The sequence below is a fragment of the Canis lupus genome, chromosome 14 (genome assembly GCF_048164855.1).
Source record: "Canis lupus baileyi chromosome 14, mCanLup2.hap1, whole genome shotgun sequence".
NCBI lineage: Eukaryota > Metazoa > Chordata > Mammalia > Carnivora > Canidae > Canis > Canis lupus.
Window position 1 is genome coordinate 25309594 of NC_132851.1, and position 16299 is coordinate 25325892.

Sequence of the window (16299 nt, forward strand, 5' to 3'; positions counted from 1 at the left end):
AGGCACATCTGAGCACCTAGCCAAAAACCGGCTTCCACTGCCAGCCATCTGGGCCTGGACTGGATGCGACTGAATAATCTTAGGTGTCCAGCCCCACTGAGCCTTCAGATGAGTGCAGCCCAAATCGGGATAGACTCCAATCTCATGCAAGGTCTCAGCAAGGACTGCCCAGCCCAGCCCTTTCTGAATTCTTGACTCACAGAATCCTGAGCAACATAAAATGGTGATTGTTTTACACTTCTAAGTATTGGGTAATTTATTTCATAGCAATAGTAGCCAGAACACCTTGTCCCCAGCCAGTTCTTTGTTGACTGTGTTTCTGGGCCAAATATCCAGAAAGATGACAACAGCAACACACAGTGGGCTGCCCTGGGGTAGTTGGAAGAGAGAAAGGGGAAGAAAAAGGGCTTATAGAGCAAAGAGCTTATGGACTTGGAAGTGATTTTAGAGAGTATCTTGCCCAATACCCTTCATTTGAAAGGCTAAGGGAAGTAAGTGACTTGTCCCAGGATCATATGCCAGCGACCCTGGGCTGGAAAACAAGTTCCCACACCTAGACCACTATTTTCCTTCTTCTGTTATTCTCAGCCAATACAGGGCTGTAGGGATAGGGGTGGTAGGGAGTTTGGTTCTGGTTCCCTGGGTGGGTTTGGATTTCATTCATTCAACACCTTCCTAGACCTCCTGGAAGTGACTTCTCATAGAATTCCTTGCCTAGGATTCCTTGCCTGTGTGCATCTGGATCTTCCCCTGAACATCTTTTTTCTTTTTCTTTCTTTCTTTCTTTTTTTTTTTTGTACATTCACTGATTTCATATGTAAATATTTATAAGGTACTTCTCATAGTCCAAGAGCTGCACTGGGCTCCCTTGTTGAATCAGGTAAACACAGACCCCACCACTCTGATTGCCTCATTTGGAAGAAACAACTCTTGCCTTGAACCCCAGGCCTGTTGCCTTTACTCTGAATAAGATGCCATCTCTCTGTGTAATAATGGGGTTTATGACTCATCTCTGGAATCTAAGCTCCTCCAGGGCAGGATTAGTGTCCAATTTGTGGCTGCCTCTTCTAAAGCATGTGGCTCAGCACCTGACCCAGCTGCCTTTGTGAGGTTGTTAGTTCCCTGACGCTTTCAGATTGGGGGTGGGCGTCTAAAGTGTCAGAGGATTAGACAGGGGATCCTCACTCCTCCAACTGAGAGTGTCAGTTCCTCATGTGAGATCATAATGACACCTGACATTTGCGGGGTGCTTACGATGGCCTGGCATGCTGCTTTGGCTTTATGTATATATAATCCTCACATTCACCTTCTCTAGAAGTGGGTCTGGAAATCTTCAGGTTACAGGCTGGAATCAGAGGCTGAGAAATATGTTCGACTGGCCTCAGCTGGGAAGTAGCAGCTAATGAATTCAAACACAGGTTTATTTCTATGCCTGTAGTTTTCCAACTGGAAATTGCTCATTATTAGTGGGTCATGAAATCAATTTAGTGGATCATAATCAGCATTTGAAAGGGAAATAGAAGAGAAAACATGGGCATATTGTTTGTAGGATGCCCTAAGGATTAATTTTTGAAAATATTTTGTTTCAGATACACACATACACACTGGATACTGTGTGTGTTTGTGTGTGTGTGTGTGTTCTGTGTCATTATGCAAAACGCATTTCACAGTCAAAAATACTTGAAAGTCGCTGTTCTTAGGCTGTATTACCTCGAAGACACCAGTAACAACATTTTATTGAGTACCTACTGTGTGCTAGGAATTACTTCTGAAACTGTGAATAGTCCCTTCTCAGGAGAAGTGAAGTCACTTTGACAGTGCTTCCTGTCTTCTTTCCCTGTCCCACGGAATTCGCATCCCAGGCTGCCCACCCCCACCAGGGGGTGACAAGAGAGCTGCCCCAACAGTCTCCCAGTGAGGCCACCGTAGAAGGTGCTGGGCTGAGTCTGAAGGGCTCTCTCTCCAGGACGTGTCCTGGTACAGACAGCCAACCCTCTGTGTGCGACACGGCAGGCTGAGGTATGAAGGCTATGCATCATTGAGCTGCTTGGGGTCGGGCCCCCCATCCCCACACCTGCCCCAGCTGGGAGGTTACTCAATCTGCCAGGCCTCTCATTATTTCAGGGTGCATTTTTTCATTTCTTTCCCTTCTTGAAGCACACACACATTGACATAGATCCAAGATTGAATGCAGGCAGGTGATTGTAATAGGAGCCACAGATGAAGGGGAGACGAGAGGAAGCTCTTTCCCTGACTTTTCAAGTTGTGCATCAGAGAACATCAAGACAGACAGATTAGGTCTACCGCCCTGATTTTATAATGGGGAGACTGAGGCCCAGAGAGGGGAAGGCGTTTCCCAGACAGCAAAGCCATGATAGACTTAGACCAGTCGTTCTTCTTCAACTGGGTTCTATTGGTGGGTGATGGGATGCTGGCTATTGTCAACGCAGGGTGCCTTTGGATGAGCTCTCCCTCCAAGGCACCAGCATCGCCTGCAACAGAGGCTCTCCCTCAGTCTCATCTCCACCCTGCACGTCAGAGGAGGCAAGGTTCGGGGCAAGACAACTAAACTGTGGTCTGGGATTTACACACAACACACGGCCCCATGCAAAAAATATTAGGTTTTGCAAACCAACGCTAGTTAGCTTCTGCAGTTAAAGCAAAGGCAGAGTCACGGGAAAGATCTCCAGCTCTTATTCTGACTAGAAACACTTTGGCAGTATCCCTGGCTGGCACTCTCAGATAGCCCGTTCTGAGCCAGAACTTCTCAGATGAGAGCAGTGGGGAGCCTTTTCCTGGGCAGCTGTTGGCCAGGCACACAGACAGAATTGGCCCCCAGACAAATAGGACCTATATAGACCTGGGCTTGAGCAAACCCAGGGTGAGAAGGACCTACAGAATCTGAGTTGGAGGGAGTCTTGAGAGTGCATTACTCAGTGGTTCCCAAAATGTGTTCCATGGCACCTAGGGGTTCCCATCCCCCTCCCACCCACGCAGCTCTGCAGCAGGAGTATGGATTATGAGTCTCCCACTAAGGCTTGCCATAAACACCACACAGCACCTTGCTCCCTCAGATTTGCCTCTAATCCCATTGAGGCTGCCAGGGCTTAAGGCTCGAGTGCTTGGGCCATTTGTGCTGCAGGCAAGACCTGCTGCATAGCACCTTGCTCCTCTGGGCTCCATTCAAAGCTGGTAGGCTTTTGTGCTATTTGGGGATGGGCTTGGAGCAATATTCTTATATGTGGGATATACTAAATCTGGAACTGGAAGAGGCTTTCCAGGTGTTGTGCCTTCATCTTCACGGTGTGAGGTGCAAGACGTAATCATTTGCCTTCTATTTTGGAGGGGATATCCTGGCCTTTCCCAGAACCCATTAAAACTGATATGGACCCTAAATCTTCATGGGGTCTGTCTCCATCCTCCAGAGCGCTTGCTCTTATCAAGGTCTTATCGAGACCTCCAATGTACTTGTCACTTCTTACTCATTACTCATTAACAGGAAGTCATAGGAATGAGATATAGTCAACCAATGTAACATTCTGTGGAATGTCCAGTTCTCTTCAAGTTGTATTATGATGGGGAAGAGAAAAGTCAGTGTAGCCCTGGGGAAAGACTTACAAATGTACAGTGTTGTCCATTCCACATGAACGTGAGCTCTTTCTGGTCGTTCCTCCTGAGAGAGATGTAGAGGAACACACTCATCACCTCAGTGGCTATATCCATCCTGGGCTGGGTTAACCTACTCAGTAGACATACATTATATATAAATTATATAGTTAGAGCCACTGCTTGGTTGTGTTGACATCAGTGTCAGCCTCTAGATCCTTCTAGTCATTTTTCATGGCCAGACTGGCATCTAAAATGAAGACATGGTGGGAACTACTATTCCTGTATCTTTTAGATCTTTAAGGGTGGCATTAATCTCTGTCATGATGCAATATTGATTTCGATTCACTATCTCAGCTAGTGGGGGGTGGGTGGAGGCAGCTTCAGAAGTTTCTACTTGCCCTTCCCCACTGTGATAGCTCTTACCTCACAGGCCAGGGAAACAATATGGAAGTTCTGCCAACTGTCAAGTATTTTCCATTCCACTTGTAGCTTAAGTGGAAATGACTGCTGGTGAATGTGTAGACCTACTGTGAGCTGAGATTCCAGTTGCTACCTGGCTCCCAGACATTCTCATTCTAATAGGAGCCACGATAGTATTTTGGGTATCATGTATTAACTCATACCCTGTATCCAACAGTCCTCAAAATTGAAAATGGGCTGAGGTCTAGAAACTTGGCCAGAGATCCTGATCCTTGATTTATTCTGATTGTATAGATTGAGCAATTCTCTTGCTGGCTGGTCATCTAGCACGCCTTTAGGAATGTCGAGTTTTATTAACATCTCCATAGCTGGCTGTGGCTCAGGCCCCTAGCTGCCTCAGTGATTTTGTGGCTTATCACAATATTTGCCCTCATCTCGCTTCTGATAGGTAAGTGCCATCTGGCATCTATTATTTTGAGATCCTATCATTCTTATTCCTATCAGGGAAGCCTGGCAGACCCAGTGTTTTCTGGCTGAATAATAACAATGTGGCCTTAGTTAAGAGTTTGGCAGTTGGGGGGTGATGTGTGTGTGTGTGTGTGTGTGTGTAGGGGGTGTGTGTGTGTATCTCTTAGGGGCATCATCTTTAAGCTAGGTGGGAGAACTGGTGTTTACTAGAAGTCCTAGGCCACTTGTGCAGGCTTAGAGAGTTCTGGATGTTCTGGGGCTCCAAGGATGTTCTTGAGCCATCCACACTAATGTCCTTCTCCCAAGTCACAGGGCTCTCTGCTGCTTTCTAATTAAAGCGCGGAATTTAGCATAACAGAATTGCCAGGGTTGAGAATTTTCTGGTGATCTCTTACCCTTCCGGTGAAGGCTTCAGCCTTTTCTACCTACCACTGTATCAGCTGAGAGCTGTTCAGATCGTGCCAAAGAGCCCCTGTGACTTTGACACTGTGCCTTACGTGGGTGATTTTCATTGTCCTTCTTTAGAGCATTCATGGCATTCAGTGAGAGCCATCAGTTTTATTGTCATTATAATTGGTACCTCATCCAAGCCTCTCAAGAGCCTGGGATAGTGCACCCACCAGTTCATTCCCTTCCACAGATAATCCGTTCCAGTTTGCCACCAGGACAAGGCTTCATGTTTACACTCCGGGAGCTGTGCCCTTATCTCCCTCTCCCCGAATGCTGGAGTACTCACTGTCAGCCAGTCAGCAAATGGGCGATCCAGCTTCCCTAGAGCACCCCACTTCTTGTACCAAGTCCCTAAATTCAGACACTCTGGGAAATAGATTCTGGGACAGAAACTTGAATTCAGGGTGTTTAATGGGAAGTATTTTTGGGAAGAACACCTGCAAGGGAATTGAGAATGTGGGATTTAGCAGGAGAAGTGGAACTGGGACGTAGTCACAGCAGAAACCTTGGAGCTGTCCCACAGGGTGCTCTGAAGCTGAGCTGGCCCTGCAGGATTGTCCCCAGCTGAGCCCTTGGAACGTCTCTAATTGACCCGTAGGCTGCTTGCACGAAGGGGACATAATTCTGTGTAAGGTGGGCCCTTCTGTTAAGAGTAGTTCCTGTGGAGGGACAATCCCTGGATGAATGAGGACCTTGGTCCTCCTAAAAGAGATCTGGGCAGACACCACAGTGTAGTGATACAGCGGTGGTTCTCAAAGCGGGGTTCCCCAAGCCGGCAGCATCAGCATCACCTGGGAACTTGTTAGACGGACGTGCAAACTCGTGGGCCGCATCCCAGACCTGCTGTCTTAGAATTTGGGGTACAAGATCCAGCAGCCAGTGTTTTAACAAACCCTCCCATTTAGTTTGATGCAGTGGGAGTTTGAGTTCTGCAGTATTACGGGGAGCAAGCTCTAGTGGATCATTTATGAAGGAAACGATCATGGAGAGTGTATGCCCAGCGATCACTATTTATAGACAGTTTCCTTGATCTATTCTAAAAACTGCGTGCATGTCAGGGACCAATGCATGAGGTCATCTGGCTCATTTGTTTTACCTGCTTGGGCCCCATGGTGTTTCCCAAAAAGCCTTTGAGAGGGCTGTTTGGGAGGTCCTAAGGTTCCAGCAGCCTTCGGGAAGAACCTAATCCCAAACAGCCCACTGGAAAGGGCATGGACATGGGCAGCAGGAGAACCTGGGTTTGGGGCCTGACTCCCCGGCTCCTCCTACCATGTGACCCGAGGAGACCATCCATATTCCCTTTCTTCTTGGAAAAAGGATGGGTTTGATGTGGAGTGAAAGGAAATCATAATGCTAACTGTGAAAAATGCGGGCTCCACTTTCACTTGCAAGGTCCCAGGTTCTAGGTCTGCCCCGCTACAGCACGGGCCTGTCCCCCGACCTACAGAGCAGAAGGGCATGGATCTCGACAGATCCTGAGATTCCTTGTGTGTCCTACTGTCCGGGTGCCTGTGTTTGGGAGTCACACTGGTCACCCTCGTCCCCCAGGCTTTTGGGGCTCCAGGAAGGGAAGGAGCCTCCAGGGTTCTTTCAAATCTTTCTTTGAATATAATCCAAGCTCCTGCGGTGGCCCAGGAGGCTCTTCTTTTGTGATCTGGTGTCTGGAGACTTTTCAGATCTTACCCTTCTCCTCATCCTTTGTGCTCCTGCCACAATCACTTCCTCATCTCCCATCTTAAGGCCTCTGCATTTCTGATTCGTTCTCCTGGAACAGTCCACCCCAGCTCCTCACATGGCTGGCTCCTTCCCACCTGCTGGGTCTCAGCTCATGGTCACCTCCTCAGAGAAGCCTTCCTGAATCACTCCACTCAGCACGCACTCCCGGGACTCATTGCTGTCACATCAGCCCATCCTCTTTCCCTCCAAGCACTTCTCATGATCCGAAGCTCTCTGGTTTTGCTTTGTTAGGAGTTTGCTTGGCTGTGCTAAGCCACGACAAGGTACAGCTCTGTGGGGCTGGGACCTCTGATCCGGCCTTCCTCGTGACAGTGTCTCCAGCTAATGCCCCTAGCACACAGTCAGTGCTCCAGAGCTCTCTCTGAATGGGTGAGAGAGTGGAGACACATTTCTGGGAACTCCGGCTGGAGCTCTCCCTGTCTCTCATCTCTGAGAAATGGGTTTCATCAGGCAGGCCCATTTCTTCACACCGCCGTGTTACTGCACCCACGGCTCCTGCCATCCAGCCTCAGGAGCTTATGGGACGAGCTGGCTGGGCTGGGCCTGGCTCTGGGGCTGTGCGTGCCCCCACCCAGCTCCTGGCTCCTGGTAGCCTCCTCGGGGCTCTGAGGCCCGGAGAGATATTGAGAGAGAGAGAGAGAGAGAGCAAAGAGAAAAAGAGGCTGGACTTGGCTTTGCCCTCTAACAAACCAGCAAACCAACACGCAGTATCTGGTTTTGAATTTCAGTGAGGATGTGTCAGCAGAGCCCGGGTTACGCCAGCCTGGGGTGGGTGGGGAGGGAGATGGAGGGGGTTATGTCACTGGTGAGGTGTGGTGGTGTAATGTAGGGTGACAACATGCGGCCCGGATGTGGTGTCAACAACAGGGGCAGGAGCCAGGCGGCTGGCTGGGAGGTGGGGAAGTGTTGGGGTGACCCCTCAGGGAAGGGAAGAGAACCGGTCATTTCCGGAGCAGGCCTACCAGGCGCCAGGTGCTTTCACATGAGAGTTCCATGAGGCAGGGCCCGTATTCCAGATGCCACTCGTACCTGTGAGGAAATCGAGTTTAAGAGTTGAAGTAACGTGCCCAGGATCCTGTGGCCCAGGAAGAGAGCGGGATACAGAGGCAGCCCTGTCCCAGCTTCGTTGCCTCTTCCTCTGGACTCCAGGTGGACGTTGTCCCTCAACTACTGCCTAGCCCTGTGAGGTCAGACAGGCTCCTCAACCTCTCGGTCTCAATTTTCTCAGTTGTGATGGGGGTGTCACTCCCTGACCCAGGTGGGGTGAGGGTTGAATGAATGGTGCTTTGAAGGCCTTCGAAGATGGACTGGTGCTCTGTGCTCCAGCCAATCTTCCTTCCTGGAAGTCCCAGGCCAGTGTGTATGTGTGTGTGTGTGTGTGGGGTGGGGGTGGCGGTGAGGAGCCCAGGAAAGAGGGAACGTAGTGGTGGGAGATGAGACATCCTCTGAGTGGAAGCTGCCTTTGGAGCCCCTGCCACTTTTGCTGGCAAAAGTGGGTGTTCTGTTTTCTGACTATCCCCAGGGACCAGGATCTGAGCAGGCTGGATGCCTTAGCAGGTAACACTTACCCCGCTGTGGGGGACACCCAGGTCCTTCCGCCTCCCACCTTCTCACTCTGTTGGCAATAAGAGCAGAGGGAGGTTGCAGGGGGAGCACTGGCCAACAGTCCAGACCAAAGGAATAGGATGGGGAGAGAGCACCCACCATGGACCAGGCCCTGGGCGAGGCACTTGAGATCTTCAGTCTCACTGACCTCACCTGAGATGTGAAGACCAAGGCAGTGTCATCCTTGCTCTCCTTGCTCTCCTTCTACTGACCAGCAAGATGAAGATGGAAAGGGTGAGGTCAGCCAACAGTCACATGTACTCCAGTGATCCAGCCGCGCTTGAACTCATGTCCACTAGGCAAACGCTCGCAGGGCTTCTGGCTCTGCTGCGATTGATCTGCTGTGTGGGCCAGTGCTTCTCCTCTTTGGGGCTTAATTCCTCCATCCATAAAACGAGCGAGTGGGATCAGAGGACCTCTAGGAGGCCTCACAGCTCTGACACTCCCTGGGCCGGCATCTTAGAAATTCTGGCCCAGTGCCTGCTTTGTTTTTTTTTTTTTTTTTTTTTTTTTTAATTTTTATTTATTTATGATAGTCACAGAGAGAGAGAGAGAGAGAGAGGCAGAGACTCAGGCAGAGGGAGAAGCAGGCTCCATGCACCGGGAGCCCGATGTGGGATTCGATCCCGGGTCTCCAGGATCGCGCCCTGGGCCAAAGGCAGGCGCCAAACCGCTGCGCCACCCAGGGATCCCCAGTGCCTGCTTTGTGAAGTTGTTTGTTTGCTTATCTTTCTTTTACTGCAGAGCTTGGAGGTCCTTTAGGGAGGACCCAAATGGCAGTACATGGCCCAGTTATGCTGGGACAAAGACTTGGTGTCATTTGGGGCAGTCTCTGGGTCTAAGAAGGACTCCCAGAATTCCCACTCCACTGAGCACATGGTATCTTTTTTTTTCCTCCATCCTCCCATTTAGCCAAGAGATGAGTGGTTTTTTTGTTTGTTTTTTAGAGATTTTTATTTATTTATTCATGAGAGACCCAGAGAGAGGCAGAGACATAGAGGGAGAAGCAGGGAGCCCGATGCAGGACTTGATCCCAGGATCCCGGCATCACACCCTGAGCCAAAGGCAGATGCTTAACCACGGAGCCACCCAGGTGCCGTGAGAGGAGTGTTTTTCCAGTTATTGTTTACTTTTTTTCAAGGGTGAATTACCCTCTCTTTCTCTCTCTCTTTTGAGTGTGGTAAAATAGACATAGCATAAAATTTACTTCTTTTTTTCTTTTTTCTTTTTTTTTTTTTTTAGAGACAGAGCACACATGAGTGAGGTAAGGAGGGGCAGAAAGAAAGGGAGAGAGAGAATCTTAAGCAGGCTCCACGCCCAGCACGGAGCTCTGTCTCACAACCCTGAGATCATGACCTGGGCCAAAATCAAGTCAGGCACTTAATCTACTGAGCCACCTAGGCACCCCTAAAATTTACTATTTTAACCATCTTAAAGTGCACAGATCAGTGGCTTTAAGTACATTCACATTATTGTATAACCGCTACCACAATCCATCTCCAGACCTTTCTCATCATCCCAACTGAAACTCTGCATTATGCAGTAACTCCGTAATACGCTATCACAGCCGCCCCCCTACCCCCAGCTCCTGGTTGCAGTGCTTTTACATCAAGATTCCATGATACTCAAGAGTCCTCCAGGTTCAGGGGGAAGGAAATGACCCCAAATCTGACTGATTTCTAAAGGGTCAGGCACATCCGTAAGCACAGGGCAAGAGGATGTGTGTTAGGTTCCGTGGCTTGAGTAGCGCAGCACAATCTTGTAGCTCATCAATCTTAAGATATCTCTGCTCAAAAGGCATACCAAGTGTGTCCAGGTGCATCATTAATTTTCATTTATTTCTTTCCCAGGGGGATTTTCTCTTGCAATGTCACTCCTTCTGTTCTTTGGTTCTTGGAAGCATAGCTGGTGTTATGAGAGCGTTGGGCCACTGTGGCTCAGGAGACCCGCTTTCTAGTTCTGGCACTGCTTCTGACTGTATGATCTTGAGTAACCAGCATGGCATCTGGAAGCCTCACAAAGCCAAGTGGGACTAAGGACCCCCTCCTCTGTCAAGTGGGGTAAGAATATCAACCCTTTCAGGGCTGAGAGAATCAAATAAGGGACTTCGTGTAACGGGGTTAGGTGGAGTTCAAGTAAAAGCGAGAATGGATTCCAGCTCTGGGGTTAGCCCACTTCTTTCTTCTCATCTCAGGAAGATGCTCTGAGGCGGGTGGGGTGGCAATTTCTGACCCCTGAGGCTATGGGAGGCCCCAGAGCCCACAGGTTCTGGAGATGTCTCATGGGGAAGTTTTCCAAAAGTCAGAGCTGGTTGTCAGCCTCTCTTGTTACCCACCTTCCTCATGGGCTTGGGAGTTTGCCAATTTTAGGCAACATTTCTCTAATGCCTTTGAGGGATTGGATCCCCCAACCCAGGGACCTGCCAGCGTGGTGAGCTGTTTTTACCTATAACACTTCTGACTCCAACCTTGTGGGGTTTTTTTTTCCTGCCACAAACCAGTTCTCCAACTCTCAGACGGCATCTCAGACGGCAATCTGGTGTCCTACATTGACTCAATTTTGACACTAACTACCTGGAGTTGGTACCAGGCTCCACAGGTTTCAGGGCTCAGTCTCATAAGATTGTCATGAGTATTGAGGCCCTAGGTTATCCACACTGCCATCGACTTGGTTACAAAGTCAGAGGGTCCCCCCCACCTTCTCCTTTTCAGGTTTGATAATTTACTAGAATGGCTCACAAAACCCCAGGAAATGTTTTACTTACCTTTGTTGGTTTATTATAAAGGATACAAATGAACAACTAGATGAAGAGGTAAAATAAAGCAAGGTCTGGAGGGGCCTGGGCACAGGAGCTTCTGCCCTTGTGGAATTGGGATGCGCCACCCTCCGGACACATCAACGTGTTCACAACTCAGATGCTCTCTGAACCCTACTGTTTAGGAGTTTTTTATGGATGTTTCATAAGGTAGGCACAGTTGATTAAATCATAGACCTTTGGTGGGTGATTAACTCAATCTCTAGCCCCTCTCCCTTCCCCCAGGGTTGGAGGGTGGGGCTGAAAGTTCTAGGCTTCTACTCAAGATTGGCTCTTTCTAGTGACTAGTCCCCAGCCTGGAGCTATGTAGGAGCCCACCAAGATTCACTTCATTAGAACAAAAAGGCTCCCATCACCTTATCACCAAGAAATTCCAAATGCTTTGGGAAGCTCTGTGCTAGGGACAGAGATGAAAAATCTTTGTATGATCCTGCAGGGAGTGAGAAGAGCCCTACTCTGTCAAACACAAGGCTTAGCAAAATAGGGCTGGGATGTCATCCTATATCATGTTTCTTATTTAAACCACCATTCACCGAGGGTGTAAGCTACAGGGAGGCTGAGTTTTCACTCCCCTTCCCCATGTGTAAAACAGATGTATAAGTTAACAGTTGCTGCATAATGAATTACCTCAAAACAGTGGTCTAAAACAACAAACATTCATTACCTCACCATTTGTGTGGGTTTGGAATCCTTGGTGCAGCTTAGGTGGGTCCTCTAGCAGCTGCTAGAAAAGCGGGCCCCCTGAGTAGGGAGAGCCTCACAGGGCACTGGAGCTGGTGGGTTTTGGATGGATAGAGGGCAGAAGACGTGCTTAGGAAAGAAAGGAAACATTCATTCATCAAGTGTTTCCTATGTGCAAGATACACATATTCTTCTTTAATATCTACTATAGCTCTATGATATAGGCATGATTGTCTCCACTTTGTAGACGAAGCTCAAGTTCCAAGAGGGTGAGTGCCTTTTGATGAACCACCCAGCTTAGGATATGGAGAGCTGGATTTAAGACCAGGCCCATCCAACTCAAGAGTCAGAGCTCTTTTCACATGAAGAATCTTTGAAATTTGTAGGTCTCCATCAAGTGCTAGTTTTAGTACCATGCACTGCAAAAAAGGAGAATGTCTAATTATCCATCTGCTTATTTATTTGACAAATACTTAGAATTCTGACTATGTGTAGGACAATGTGTAGGGTTGGGGGCAGTGCAAGGATAGAGTCCATCATTTAGCCCCCTAGTCTTCCTCTAAGAAGTTGTGACTATTCATTATCCACCCCATTGGTCTATCCATCCATCCATCCATCCGTCCACCCACCCATTATCCATGTATTCATTTAATTGCTATTCTTTCCCCTCATGGATTCATTCAAGTGCTTAGACATTAATTCTTTTATTCGCTCACTCATGTATTCATTGTGATTCATTCTACTATTCTCTTGTTCCCTTCATTGACCTCTGTAGTGGCATGCTAATTCATTTACTCTCACATTCATTTATTTTTTTTCAATCGTTTACTCATAGAATGTGTATTAGGTCTTTCTAGACTCATCTGTGAGTTCCATAGAAAGACTGTTGTTGTCCTTGTCCTCCCTGATAAGCCAGTGAAGAAAAATCCTCTGTGGTATCCATCTTGCGGGAGCCACCAGGGAGCTGTAGAGGGCATGGGTGAGAGCGGCGGCCCACCCTCACTGTTCCCCAAGCTGGGGATCCTCTCAAGTGAGGCAGCCATATGCCCACAGAGAGTTGCCTGTTGCCACCTCCTGAGAAGTGATCAGTGGGACAAGTTGCCACTTTCAGCTGTCTTTCCTCCTTTCTCCTCAGGGAAGGCTCCCCTGAAGCTACTGGTCTTCCTGAGTCTGGTGGGGGTGGGGGGGGGGTGGGAGGAGGTGGTGCTGAGGAGTGACTGGCAGCGTGAAGGCAATGTCCAGGGAGATATGAAGCCTGTTCTGTGAGGCTTATCTCAGGCCTGTGTGGCAACCAAAGACAGAAGCCACAATTGGAGGAGAAGCTGGCGATCTTATCAGCAACTGTTGTTTTTGTATTTATCTGGGGATAGGGGTGAGGCAGGGGGTGGGAATGGGATTGAGTTGTAGCAAAAGGAATTTAGATTAGACACCTGGAAGTACTTCCCAGCATCACTGCTGTAAGGTCAAAGGGAGATCCAGCAGCTGCCTTTTATCTCAATTCCTTGGTTCAATACTCATTATGCACAGGTGTTCAATAAATGCTTATTGAACACACAGGCCTAGGAGTCTGGAGACTTGGGGCAGCAGCCCTTCTCGTTCATTCCCATGGGGGCCATTGCATCTCTCTATTTCACTCCTTTCAGCCTCTGTGTCTTTATCAGCCTTGTAGGGATGTGGAGAGGATTAAATGCCGCAATATGTCAATGCCTGGCACCGTGGTACATCCTGGAGAAGTATCTGTGGCATCTGAATTCTGGAATCTCTGTGCCTCGTGGTAGTCTAATAAAAATAGATCCAATAAATCACTCACATGATTTAATTTATGGGGGCACAGAATGTTCACTCGTGTTGGTGAACAGCCAGCGGGTTTTGGAGTGAGACAGATCTGAGCAATATTTAAAGTTGGGTGTGGGGTGGAGAGTAGATTAGGGAGTGGGAGGGAGAATGGACTGGAAGAGTCAATGAAGAAGTCGGGAGGACACTTAACACAACTCCCAAGGGACGCCTGGGTGGCTCAGGGACGCCTGGGTGGCTCAGTGGTTAAGCATCTGCCTTCGGCTCAGGTCATGATCCTGGAGTCCTGGGATCAAGTCCCACATCAGGCCCCCTGCATGGACCCTGCTTCTCCCTCTGCCTGTGTCTCTGCTTCTCTCTCTCTCTCTCATGAATAAATAAATGAATCTTTTAAAAAACACACACACACACACACACACACACACACCTCCTGGCCTAGAGATAGGAGAGGTTTGGGAAGGGAAAAAATAGCCATTGAAGAATTTTAAATAGGAGAAACATGTTCAGATTTTGCTCTGGCTGTTAGGAGAGGATGCATTTGAGGGGGGTCAGAAGTGGATGCAAAGGGTTCAGTCTAAAGCAAGACGCTGTGATCAAGGGGGAAGCTCAACGTGAGCTGGGTCTTAGATGCCTGATTTCTTTGTGAATGGTGAGTGGGCGAAGTATTGGCAAGGGGATTAGAAATGGTTCTACCCGCTCTGCTATAATACTTTGACCAGAATGAACTGTGCACTCCTCTTGAAGAGGATTTTGTACTACAGATTCAAGGTCTTACTTGTCACCACTCTCTTTGATCCAGTAATTTCTCTGGAAGAGAGTGTAAAGAGACGATCTGAATTATGGAGAAAAGTTTTTGCCTGTCAGGGTTTCTTCACTGACACCTGAGGGTATGTACCAGGGAATATTTCAGGGGGGGGAAACACACCTGGGAGAGATGATGAAGGGCTACTGAGGTCTTCTGTCTCGACATTCAATAAATGACATTTACTAAGCACCTGTTATGTGTCTATATCCTTCAAGGCTTCGGGTTTACCATAAGGAACAAGACAGGCAAGGTGTCTGCCCTGTTGGAGCTCAGAATGGTGACAAGCAAGGGATAGTGGGCCTGCAAAATTTGAGCGTTTGAAGCAGGCTTCCCTGACCCCACCCCCGTAACCCTCAAATTATATTTGGTTCTTCTCTCCTATGTTTTCCCATCTCCCATACTCACACAGGTAGGGAACTCAACTTTGTTTCCCAAATCCCACTAAAAGTTATCACGCAAGGTCTTTGTATGTGCAGCAAACTTTACTGGAGGTTTAGGGAGATAGAGGGAGATACATGACGAGAAGGCAAATATATTAATTTTGAATAAATTAACCATGATGTCCCAGAAAAGGGTTCGGCTTCCATCCTTCCCTCACTTTTCATGTCTCTGCTTCCTGGAACATCCTCCTAAGTGGCAGAAGAGTTCCAGTTGTCAATGGCGCTTCTCCCCCCCTTGGCCATGCTGACAATCACTTGTACGAAGTCTGTTATACCTGCTACATTGTAAGCTCCGTGGAGCACTTCGCTCAGGGCCTTGGACATTTTGGAAAGACTTCTTCAGTGAACAAACAATTGGATGGAGGAGACCTCCTTCAGATCACTGCAAGGAAATTGTGCTCCCACCTCTCTGAGAGAAAGGACAGCAAGTTTAATTTTATCAAACTGATACCAGTTGGGATTCTCGAGTTACAAGATGAAATTGAAATATCCGGGTTTAACATTTGCCCTTTTGTCTTCCCTATGGGCTTGAGAGTCGGATGGTGTGGTTTGAATCTTGGCCCTTCTGTATCCTTGGGCAAGGTATTGATCTCTTCTGCGCCTCAATTCCCTTACATTAATAGATCCACATGTAGTGGGGTGGCTAAGTGAAGACTCTAGAACTGGACTTCAGACTTCGAATCCCAGTTTTACCACTTGCAAGCCATGCAATCTTGTGTAAATAACTTATTCTCACCACCATCTTCTTCAAAATAGAAATAATAATAGTACTTACCTCATAGGGTGCTGGCATGATTACATGAGTGCATGTACGAAAGGCACTCAAACGGGGCCTGGCAAGTAGGAAATAGCTCACGTTATTACTTATTCAGAGAGAAGATAGAAGGTAACACATAGAATTTACAAGCTTAGTGCAGTTCCTGGGATGTTCGTATTAGCTGTCACTATTCCCTATTTTATGTGTTTAAATGCACACTCTCTTTCTTTCTATCACCTACGAAGATGGGATGCATTGATCAGTCATTTTTGGGATGGAGGCATTCGCGATGCACTTCATGTGTGGCAGAGTGATGTCGGCAGGCTGGAGGACCGCCCAGCAGACAAGAGTGGGGTGTTCTCTGAAGAAGTGCTGCGTCCTTCCTGTGACTGTCCCTATGCTCCCCATGGCACAGCGGACAATGATGTGGGCAAACCATATAGGTGGGCAACTCCGAACCAACAAGTGATTCACAGGGTGTGCATTCTTAATGTGTCAGTTTTAGGATTACCTTAAGCAATTTACCTTGCTAATGCTTTCCTTTTCACGCGTGTGTGAGATGGATGGAGATACAGTAAGAACCCATTCTAAAGAAATCTAAAAAAGCTTTCAGTAAGTATACAATGCACTTTGTAAGTAATGAAGATCCACTGTGTCATGATTTAGTAGGTAACGTTTTTTTCTAGGTGCAAAAAATCCTGGCACACCTGGTGACACC

The 16299-nt window shown here is 48.1% G+C and overlaps 1 long non-coding RNA gene across 2 annotated transcripts; it reads left to right on the forward strand.

Annotated features, from left to right (window-relative positions):
• Nucleotides 1–1019: 1019 nt before the first annotated feature.
• LOC140603829 (uncharacterized) lies at nucleotides 1020–13590 on the forward strand. 2 transcript variants are annotated; one of them, XR_012006804.1, is made up of 4 exons: nucleotides 1020–1110; nucleotides 10140–10349; nucleotides 11075–11254; nucleotides 13429–13590. It is a non-coding gene; the product is annotated as an uncharacterized lncRNA (long non-coding RNA). The 2 variants fall into 2 exon arrangements; XR_012006803.1 differs by having other exon boundaries at nucleotides 13447–13590.
• The last annotated feature ends 2709 nt before the right edge of the window (nucleotides 13591–16299 follow it).